This window comes from Crocodylus siamensis, chromosome 6 (assembly GCF_052110815.1).
Source record: "Crocodylus siamensis isolate JL-2025a chromosome 6, ASM5211081v1, whole genome shotgun sequence".
NCBI classification, from domain to species: Eukaryota; Metazoa; Chordata; order Crocodylia; family Crocodylidae; genus Crocodylus; species Crocodylus siamensis.
Window position 1 is genome coordinate 34411115 of NC_143400.1, and position 10349 is coordinate 34421463.

General features: G+C 50.4%; 1 pseudogene; it reads left to right on the forward strand.

Moving 5' to 3' along the window:
• The first annotated feature begins 393 nt into the window (after nucleotides 1-393).
• LOC149862295 (fibrous sheath-interacting protein 2-like) lies at nucleotides 394-4231 on the forward strand (annotated as a pseudogene).
• Nucleotides 4232-10349: the final 6118 nt, after the last annotated feature.

Here is a 10349-nt window from a genome sequence, read left to right on the forward strand (position 1 = left end):
GAGAGCAGATTTAAGCTAGGTATCAGGAAAAACTTCTTCATGGTAAGAGTGGCCAAAATTTGGAAGGGGCTTCCAAGGGAGGTGGTGCTCTCCCCTGCCTTGGGGGTCTTCAAGACAAGGCTGGATAGGCATCTGACTGGAGTCATCTGACCCCAGTGCTCTATCCTGCCAAGCAGGAGGTCAGGCTCAATGACATGTTGAGGTCCCGTCTGACTCCAATATCTATGAATCGATGGCAGTTTTCATGGGGGGCTATTATTATTTACCTTAAAAGTTTAAATTGCACCCAGTAGACCACAGGTGCCATGTGCAGAAGGGAGAATGAAGGAATTAATTAACACCTTTACTGTTCTTTCTCATTTGTTCCTGCTACAGAGAAACAAGACCAAAGAAATGACCAATGCAGTTACAAATATAATGACGTGGTTTGTGGATGAGGTAACAGATATCTATCCAGCAATGGCAGAATATGAAGAGAGAAAAATAACTGAGAGAGAGATGAGGAGGCCAATGAAAAAAGTGTGTCTGCACAGCCCGACAGATAACAACCAGCAGATGTCTAGGATGTGGGAAGAAAGGGAGTAGAGGAAAAGTAACTTCACTGGTTTCTCAACAGTCACGTGGCCTGTCTCCAACTCTTGGCAGAAAGTTTTGGGAAGACAATCTTCCTGAGACTGAACCGGCAGCAGTACCTCTTCATCCGGCTAATAAAATCGCTCATTTGTGCAAGGAAAGTACGTACATGGCAGCTCTGCTTGAGCATCCCAGGCAGAATTTACAAGCCGAGCAATTTCCCTGGGGCCAAAGTTACTTCCAACACAAATCAACACAAAAAGATGGCCAATTAGAAACCTATGGCATTAGGGACGATATTTCTTCTGATGTCACACATGATCGCCTTAAAACAGGCGTGCTTAGAAAATTATTTTCACCAATCAAGGCCCAGGAAAGAGCGCTCAGTTCTGGGGAAGAGTTCCAAAGGGAAGGGCAAATGCTACGACAGCTTCAGGTCCCCGAGCTTGTACAACACACATCACGGGGCATCAGAAAGCTGCATTACCGTGCAGGAGCTGTGGGGCTCAGACCTTCTGCATCCCCCCAGGATATTCTCAACAAGCCACGGGCAGTCAGCTCCAGCATAACTCTACCCCAGATCAGCAGACAGCTTGTGAGAAAGCCCTTCTTGTCATCATGCAGAAAAATATTCCCTGAAGGGGAAGCACCACTGCCAACATACACCATTTAGCCTCAGCCCTTGCAGTCACCTATTTATGCTGACACCTTTTTGAAAGACACATATAATGAACTAATGAACAAATGTGTCCCTTCCCAAAACTTACTTGCTCGGGACAGCGCCGACCTGTGGAAGTGATCCTTCACAGTTCAGTACAGACCTGGTTGATTTGGTGTTAAGTGAGCTTTCCAGATGTCAGGCTGCAGCCTGGCAGCCTTCAGAAGATCAGGGTCTCTTCCCTGACATAGATACCTTGATAGATAAAATTATTCTCTCCAGTTTATCTGATCTTCTGCACGAAAGTGCTTCTAAAGTCGCACTGTATGAAAAGATGAAAAGCAATAAGAGCGGGTCAGCAGAGGGGTTAAGTGTTTTGCGAAGGAGAGAAATTATTGATCACCAACCCTTAGCAAAAGCACTCCCTTCAGCTCTGCATAAACTTCTACGTCCAGGGAAAACTGATGAGAAGCTTTGCGAAGATGCTACCAAAAGCACCTCCCAGTGCCAAAGTCCCACACCATTTACGCTGGAGGTCTGCCACACATATTCGGAAGATGTAATCAGCAAGCTTTTATCTGATAGTCTCCCTCCCGCTGCCAGCACATCTTCCTCTAAGGAAAAGAAAACGAGTTTGCAGGATTTGACTTGCTTCACCTGAAGGTAATCAGACAAGTGATGGCAAAAATCTCTGAAGATGATGACTCTTGTAGCCAGCATACTAAACATCCACATGCCACGGAGGATGCTGTGATTCAAACCATTGTTGATTGGGTTTATGACAAGCTTTTGGCACAGTTTCATTCTCAAGTCAACATGCAGAACTGCTTAAGAAATGGGTGTCTGGGTCTTTCTGAAGCTCTTTGTGACTTGGTCTTCCAAGAGATTTCTGGGAGTCTACTGCAGAGCTCTCTTTCCGGAGGATCACCACTTCACCGCCATGCCGAAGCTGGCAATATTGTTGGAAATCCACTCCGAGATGTTACTGAGCCTCTGGAGAACCCAAACAGCTTACCATCTGACCTTGGTAAAATAGTTCCTCGTATCAAGAAACTAGCAGGAAATCTGTCCAAGCTTTCTTCCCTCTTTTCCATCAAGGATTTAGATGCAGAAAAGAGTTTGTTGCTGAAGGATGCAACTACAAAAATCCTACAGGCTTTGCAAGTGCTCCTCTCAAAACAGCAGGGGAACATGAATGAACATATCAGTGACGAAGCTCTTTCACACACTGAAGACAGCCAGGCCATGGAAGACCTGTTCAATTCAGCTTGCACAAGCACTGCAGAACCTGCTGATTCTGGCATTTTTGTTGGCAGAGACCTAACAAATCACAAAGATATTTTAACTCATAGGATAGCAGCTACAATAGCAAAAGAAGTTGCCAAACCTGAGTTTCAAGCCAGGTCAGAGGCTACTTCATCTTCAACACCAGAAGGTGTGAAGATTGCTGACAGACTCCCTAGTGTTGTTGGCAAGATAAGGGAGATTCCAAAGCCAACTCTGAACCCATGTATTCCCACGGTACCAGACATTTGCGGGAGAAATATTAACTAGATTCCTGTCAAAAGTCTTAATTTCAACTGGTGGCACAAGCCCACAGTACCAGAGAGCTTTATCAAGGGCTGAAGTGAACGCACTTGCTGAGAACCTGAAGCAGGCCATGGAAGAAGGCCTGTCCAGACATCGAATCAGCCTTTCGACAGCTACAGGGCAAGAACCACTGCTACGTCCAGAACAGGACGAAGCACTTAATCAAGTTGTTCTTTCGACTTCCAGGAAGATGTTACAGAGATCTGGATCTGAGTAAGACCTGTATGATGACATAACAGGTTTCAATGCACATTTTCCTCAAGACGTGGTTACCGTCATAATTGAGGAACTCTCCGATTGCCCCCTTTCGCGGGTAGTTAGTGACCGACTGAGCCAAAGCATGATGGACCCAGGCAGAATTGCCGACAAGTCCCTTTCCCAGTTGTACATTAGTGCAGAGCCTAAGACATGGAGCGCTGAAGAGGCAATCCCAGATACAAGTGCAAACAAGACCCCAACAGGGACAGAGGAGTTGCTTGTGGAAATAATCCCTTGCATTAGGATCAATCGTGTGCCCATTGCTCCAGGCTTGGGGTCTGATGATTTAGAAGTCATAAAACCAGAACCTCTGGATAGTTATGCTACCAGTGTGGGGGACTGCTCCAGAACAGACTTTTTCTGGCAAAGGGAGTCATGTTTTAAAGGGAAGCTCGTCACACCTTCCACATGGTTTTCATTTTGTCTGGCAATTCCCAGCACAAACTTCCCCACTAACAGCCTGCACAATGAAGCTGAAGTTGTACCTAGTCTGTGGGTTTGGAAGAACCAGCTCGTTCATATGGCATCCTCTATGTGCACAGTTAGGACAGGACAATGGGGCCCGTGCTTCCAGGCACTAGGCAGTATACAAGCATGCCCCAGGGGTTGCACCAAAACACATGAAAACATAGACAAACCCCCTCCAGAAAAAAAGAGAGCATGCACTGGTTCTTCTTAAGCATTGGGCATGTCTGTGTGCTTCAGTGCACCAGGGATTGCCACAATGAGAACTGTGGCATGAGCTCTGCATAAGCTGTCCCTCCCCTTAAATAGAAATCAGGTGGCATGCATGCATCAGTAGGCTCAGCAAGGAGCAGGAGCTGCCCGGATCCAATGAGCACCACACCACTGGGTGGTTACATGGCACGAGGTTGGGAAGGCAGTGTGCGCAGAAGCAGGCATGGTGCACCTCACCACACCCCTCCCTGCTGGGGCACAAGCAGCCAAGACAGGCCCATTGGCACCAAAGCTTGCAGGACACTGCTTTGCAGTAATGCTGAAACAACAGCTAGAAACATGGCATAAAAGTGGAAATGAGTCCCAGGTGAGCTGACTGTGGATGTGTTTTGGTTTACAGGGATTTCTGCTGACATGTGCCTGGCCTGGGACAGAGAAGACTCACTGGACATGTCTGTGATGAATATCCTGTAAAAGCTGGGGTAACACAACCCCAGGAAGTTGGCACACAAAAGGTCTCTTGGCTCTCCCAGCTGACCCCTTGCATATTACAGGCTCGTCACTCTTTCCTTCAGTGCTGATATCTTTTCTGTCATCTCTATGCAGAGGTTGCCTCTAGCCACGCAGTGGAGTCTGTTCTCCAGCCCGGTTGCTCTACCTCTTAAGATCATTGGCTCCAATCTTGCTATCCCTGGAGTCAAGGGGTATTTTTCTACTGGTTTCAATCAGAGTAGGGCCGAGTGCCTTTTTATGATTTCTATCCTAACTATTGCTTCTTTTACTCCAGCCCACCATGTGTATTATGTACTTAAAAACTAGTTGTTGCCTGTGATGCATGTAGTCTTTGGAAGCCCCTCTCTTGCATGCTTAAGCGTGTCTGTAAAATAAATCACAGACTTTACATAAAGTAAGACGTTACCTTAAGAATCATCATTGAAGAAGGGTATTGAAATCTTTGGATATACTGGAATGTAGATCACAAATACGACAGCATCATTACTACTGACTATGGCATTAGTGAGCTCATTACAGGATGCTGTATCCAAATTCTCATGTTCGCACTAAATGGATGCTGATAAACTAAAAGAGGTACATAAAAGAAACATGAGATTGAACTTTGGTCTAGAAACCCTTCCTTGGCGTGAGAGACTAAAGAAACTCTATCTATTCAACTGAAAAAGAGAGAGGGCATAGCAGCAATTTGATCGTGGGCCAAAAGCACCTCTATGTACAGAAAGTTTCCAATTGGTAAAGACTCTTAAATCTTCCAGAGAAAGCAGTGGCTGGAAGATGTAACTGGAGAGATTCATTCGAGGAATAAAGTACACACTATTTTCTTGTTACACAACAAGTTATTAACTACAGGAACAACTTACCCGGGGGTATGATGAATTGTCCCTCTCCTGCCCCTCACGCGCCCCTCATTCTGTGACTGTGTAATCCTGAGGAGTGCAGATCAAACAGGACCTGGCCTGACTTTTCTTTTTTTCCCCCTCTTTCCATGGAACAGTTTGAGACACTGTCCAAAGATGCTGGACCTCCCATACCAGATGACGTGAGGATCAACACAGGTATGCATGGGGAAGTGACACTGCCCAAGTTAGGTGATGTGCTCAAGGTCACGCAGGAAGTCTGTAGCTAATCCAGGAAGCGACTCGAGGCCTCCTAAATCTGCATTTGTTGGCCTCCCCAGAGACCATCGTTGCTGCTCTACCTACCGTCTCCCATGCAGCGCTGCAGGAAAGAGACAGTTAGTCTTGACCTTCAAGCATGAAAATCTGCAGAGCTTGGCCACAGCAGAGGATCCAGTCAAGCTGGTGATCAGTGCCCCATCCTAACACACACCTTCATAGCACACATTGCTTATTCACTCTGCTTGTACAGTCCTTTTTGGCTAAGCACAATTGCTGAGTGATTAAGAGAGTGGACTAGAAATCCAAAGGTATTTCCCTGTACAAAATCAAATCCTGTCCACAGGAGAGGCATGTTTCTTGAGGCAGGGCATTGGACTAAATGACCTTTGCAGACAAAGGGCCAGAGCATTCCTTGAGATAATCTAGAGGTGCCACCTAGCAAGGGTGGGGGATTAAAGCCAGCAGATAATGCCAGTTGGAGAGGGCAGCATTCTCCCCCCGCAATCACTGGGTCATCAGAAGGCCCCTGAAATCAGAGGTGCTGACCTGTCCTTCTCCACACCACTACAGGGAACAATTTTTTGAGTCTTTAGCTACAGCGCCTGGGGTTTAACCCAAGCTTTGTAAGCAGAACAGCAGCATGGCACAGCTGCCTGCAAACACCCAGGACTGAGGACCTACTGCTGTCCCTGTCCCCTGCTCGCCCTTGGGAGCTCAGGGCCACCTGTGAGCTCCTGCACAGTAGCATCACGATTAGTGCCCCCCACGCTATGTTGCCATAGCTCATTGATACTGTGACAGAGCTTTTCACGTAGTCTACGGGGGGGTGGGGACCATGACTGTCTCTTCTCCAGGCAAACCCTGGTGGGGTGGGGGGTGGGGCCAAGGGGGTGTATTAAACACCCCTTCCCCTGTTCAAACTTCCTGCTGGTCTACAAATCCCAGTGGCACCTGGAAGCAGGAAGAGGAAGTGATGAGCAAGCCCCAGCACTACAATGAAAGGCAAAACCCCACAATCTGTACCAATCTGACAACCAGGGAGAATCCCTTCCTGACCCCTGTGGCAGCCAGCAACGCTCTGAAGCATTAGAAATACTGCTAGTATCGCAAAGACACAGCTATTCCTAGTCATTCCTGATGACGCTTATCCACCATTTTCTTGAATACCTTCCATGAATGAGAGCCCACAACTCTCCTAGGCAGTCCATCCCACTGCCTCACTGATGCCTTGTCACTGATGAGCTGATCACCGGAAGGGAAATCTCCAAACGACATCTCTCAAGCAGCTCAGTGCAAGGCAGCTATGGGGTCACCATTGCCCCTCTGAAGTGAGTCAATCGGCCCCACTTTCAGCTCAAGATTTAGGTGAAGAAGAAGACAGAAGTGAAACCTTTTGATGATTGAGCCAGGTAAATTCATAGCTCAGAAGAGACTACCACACCAACCCGTTTGCATCTTTTGCCTCCGATTCCTGGGTCACGGTCACGCGCCTCGAGATCCTCTATGAACCTTGGCGTGTATTTGGATTGCTCTGCCTCTCTGGGGGGAAACATAGCATCCTGCCCCATTGAGCACTCACCAGCCCATCACCACAGACCCACATGAGGTCACCGGGCAAGGCCAGGGCTGCAACACGGTTGGCTACCTTTCAACGTGTGCAAGGAGGGTTTCTAGCGCTAGTCCTACGGTCTCCGTGCATTGCCCTTGAACAGACATTTCATGGCAGCGTCCAAGGTCCAGGCCCTGGGCACGGAGAGGACGAGGCTTAGAGGTTGTCAGCAAGGATGCGTGGGGGCAGGGGGGCATGATCTGAAGGGCAGGCTGGTTTCCACTGAGCAGGGTGTAATCCTGCCCTCTGTTATTCCCCATTCACGGCATTGCAAAGCAGCGTGGTAAGGGAAGCCCGCTTGGATGTTCCTGTTGGTGATGCACGAGCCGGAGCAGAGTCCTGTTCTCAGTGTGACTGTTGTCATCGGAGCAAGAAGGCGCACCTCTCATGTATGCAGTCCTTGTAAATGCACCCAGTCAGCCTGGCTGTGTGTTGCACTTCCTGCTACGAATACTGCACCAGACTGCGGGGCAGCAGGGCATCACACGGGGGGAACCGACCGGCTGAGTGGGATGGGACCTCTGCAAAATGGACCCGTACTGCAGTGTTGGAGAGGAATGACTGAGGGCACCTGGCTGTGACCTGCTGCCTGATGGGGCGGCGGTATCTCAAGCAACATCTGTCTTTTCCTAGATTATATCTTCTAGCTCAGTCACCAGACCTGGGCTGGATGCAGAAAGCTCCCTGGCCTGTGTAAGGCCAGACTCGGATATTACAGTCCCGGGGGGGGCCCTGAACTCCCCGCGGGGATCTGGTTTCACACCCCTACAGTCAGCCGTGGTTCTCCGTGCTTCTTCCTCCCAAATATCTGCACATTCTTGCGGGGCCACAACACTGAATTTTTAATGTTCAAAAAGCCCATTCTGGAGATATCAATCAATCAATCCCAGGAGCTTTTCGGTCCAAGGCGCCCCCTCTTCCTGTCTCTGCGTGCCCATTTCCCGCGACGCTGGCTCCTTTGCTGCGCAGGCACTAGGGGCAGACGTCGCTCGACTTGGCTTTCTGGGAGGCAGGTGTCGGAGATGGGACTGGCCGTGTGCGGCTGCGGCCCCAACCAGCCTGAAGCGGATCCCCTTTGGGGGCAGCCCGCGTCGCCCCGAGTGGCCTCCTGCCTCTCCAGTGGGCAAACCAGGAGAGGCAAAAATACAGCAAACTGGGATGTGAAGGAAAGGGACTGTGGACAGATTGACTTCCCTTCCTTTAGGTCTCGAACATGTAGTGGCCATCTTTTGGCTGCGGGAGCCTTTGGGCGAGATCCCTGTAACCCAGAAGTGGGTCTCGGCCCTTGATGCTTTTGCACTTGTGCAGCAGTCAGGTGGCAGGTGGACAACCCTGTAAGCAAGGCGTATGTCACTGCCACCTCGTTTCTAAAGGCCTTGGATCTGGTTGGTGGTCTAATGAGGCGCAGACGCCCTGTTATCAGGGCTGGGCCAGCTGCCAGACGTGTCTGCCAATGGCACAGCCTCCCATAAGCGGGGTGTGTGCTGCCTCCTACCATGTGAGAGCAACAAGCTATTTGAATGTGCGTAGTGCTGGATGTCCTGTAATTGGGAGGCCAGGTCCGCTGCCATAGCCAGGCAGCTGGAGAGGTTCCCCTGTAAGCAGTGTGGGCCTGGCTTCCTTCCACTGGCTTGACACTAGAGCAGTCTGCAGCGTTGTGCCACAGGCGGCCTTGCAGACAGGAGCTGACTGTCATGGGATGACAGCAAACTCCTTAGAGCCCAGAGCTTGATGACTTTCCCGTGGCTGGGTTGAAGCCTGTGGCCTTCTCTCCATTCCCTGTATCCAGGCACCTGTCCTTCTTGCATCTATGCCTGGCACTCCACGTCCGGCCGGCTGGGCTGCCCTGTGAGGAGGGCGTGAGTCCCATGCCCCTGGTGGAGGGTTAGGTTCAGCAGAGTTGTGGACCACCCTGTAAGGAAGGTCCAGGTCTCAATGTGCTGCCTTTTACCCACTGCAAGCAGTGTGGCTAGTCAGATGGACTGTGCCCTGTAATGAGGATGCGAGTCCTGTCCCTCTTGGTGGAGGGCTAGGTTCTGCAGAGCTGTGGACCACCCTGTAAGCAGGGTCCAGGTCACTATGTGCCTTTGAGGACAGCTCTGTCCTTTGGCTGGCTGTGGGCCTTCCCTGTAAGCTGGGCTTTGGGCCTTTCCCTTTGGCCTGCTGTGGGCAATCTGGGTTGTCAGGCGGACCATGTCCTGTAAGGAGAGTGCCGGTCTCAGCCTTATTTCCACATAGGAACGGAGGAGGACTTTCCAGTGGGCGGCTGGAGGTTAAACGGTTTGCAGCATGGAGTTCCTTTCTAGCCGGGGAATGCTCTTTTTCCCTTGTCAGAGTGTGGACAGGGAGAGAGAGGAGTGCCTGGGCATGAAAGGGTTTGGTTTTTTTCTTTTTGTTCTTAAAGTCGCTGCAGTGTACCTTGTTTTCTTCCCAGTGGTAGAAAAGGGGCGAGATGTGTCCTCATAGCCTTCTCCTCCCACCTCCATACGTAGGGGTATATGCACTGGGATAGGCTTCCTTGCCTTTGGCCTCGGGGAGCATTAGATCCCCTCTCTAATACTTCTGGGCATGCAACCTCCTTGTATGTCAGGGTATATGTCTCATGCCCCCTCTTTTTGGGTGGCTAGCCTGTTCTTTTGCCCACTTGGTAGCTTGCATAAAGGGTTACTGCTCTCCTTGAGGACAGGCTATGTATTCTATCCCCAAGCCCCTGGACACGAGTGCCCTGGCACTTGACCAGCTGTTCTGTGCTCCCACCCCCGGCCTGCAGCCTGTAAGCAGGGTCCAGGTCCCCTTGATTCTCCAGATCAGGTCTCGTTCCACTCGGTGAGGCTGGCCAGAGAACACAGCCACTGATTACAGGGAAGATTGCAGGCTTCTGGAGGATACTGAGTGCATTGGGACCCCAAGGCTTAGTGACTTTCCTGTAACTCAGGTCCAGGTCTGTGCTCCTCTGTTCTGCTGCTCCTGGCACTTTTGAGAAGGTGTCCCCTGGCACCCTGTAAGCCTCCTGACCTTGGGGCAGGAGGCCTTGTTTAGTCCTTTGGGCTTTGTGGCTTCCGTGACAGGAGGCTGGAGACATGACCCTTGTGTCCCCGGTCACAGGGCCACTTTGAGCCTTGATTGAGACTTCCCGAGGCACCTGTCAGCTGGCATTCAGGTCTTTGCAGGTTGCCTCTGGGCTTCATGCCCCAGCAGCCAGCTGTGTGGAGGGAGCACCGCCCTGTAAGCAGGGTTGCCAGTGTTTGCAGTCACCATTGATGGTGCCGTCCTAGCAGTTCTGTCCAGAGTCTTGGCCCATCACACTCTGCTTCTGGCTGGCCAGGATTTCAGCAGCTGAGCCAGCACA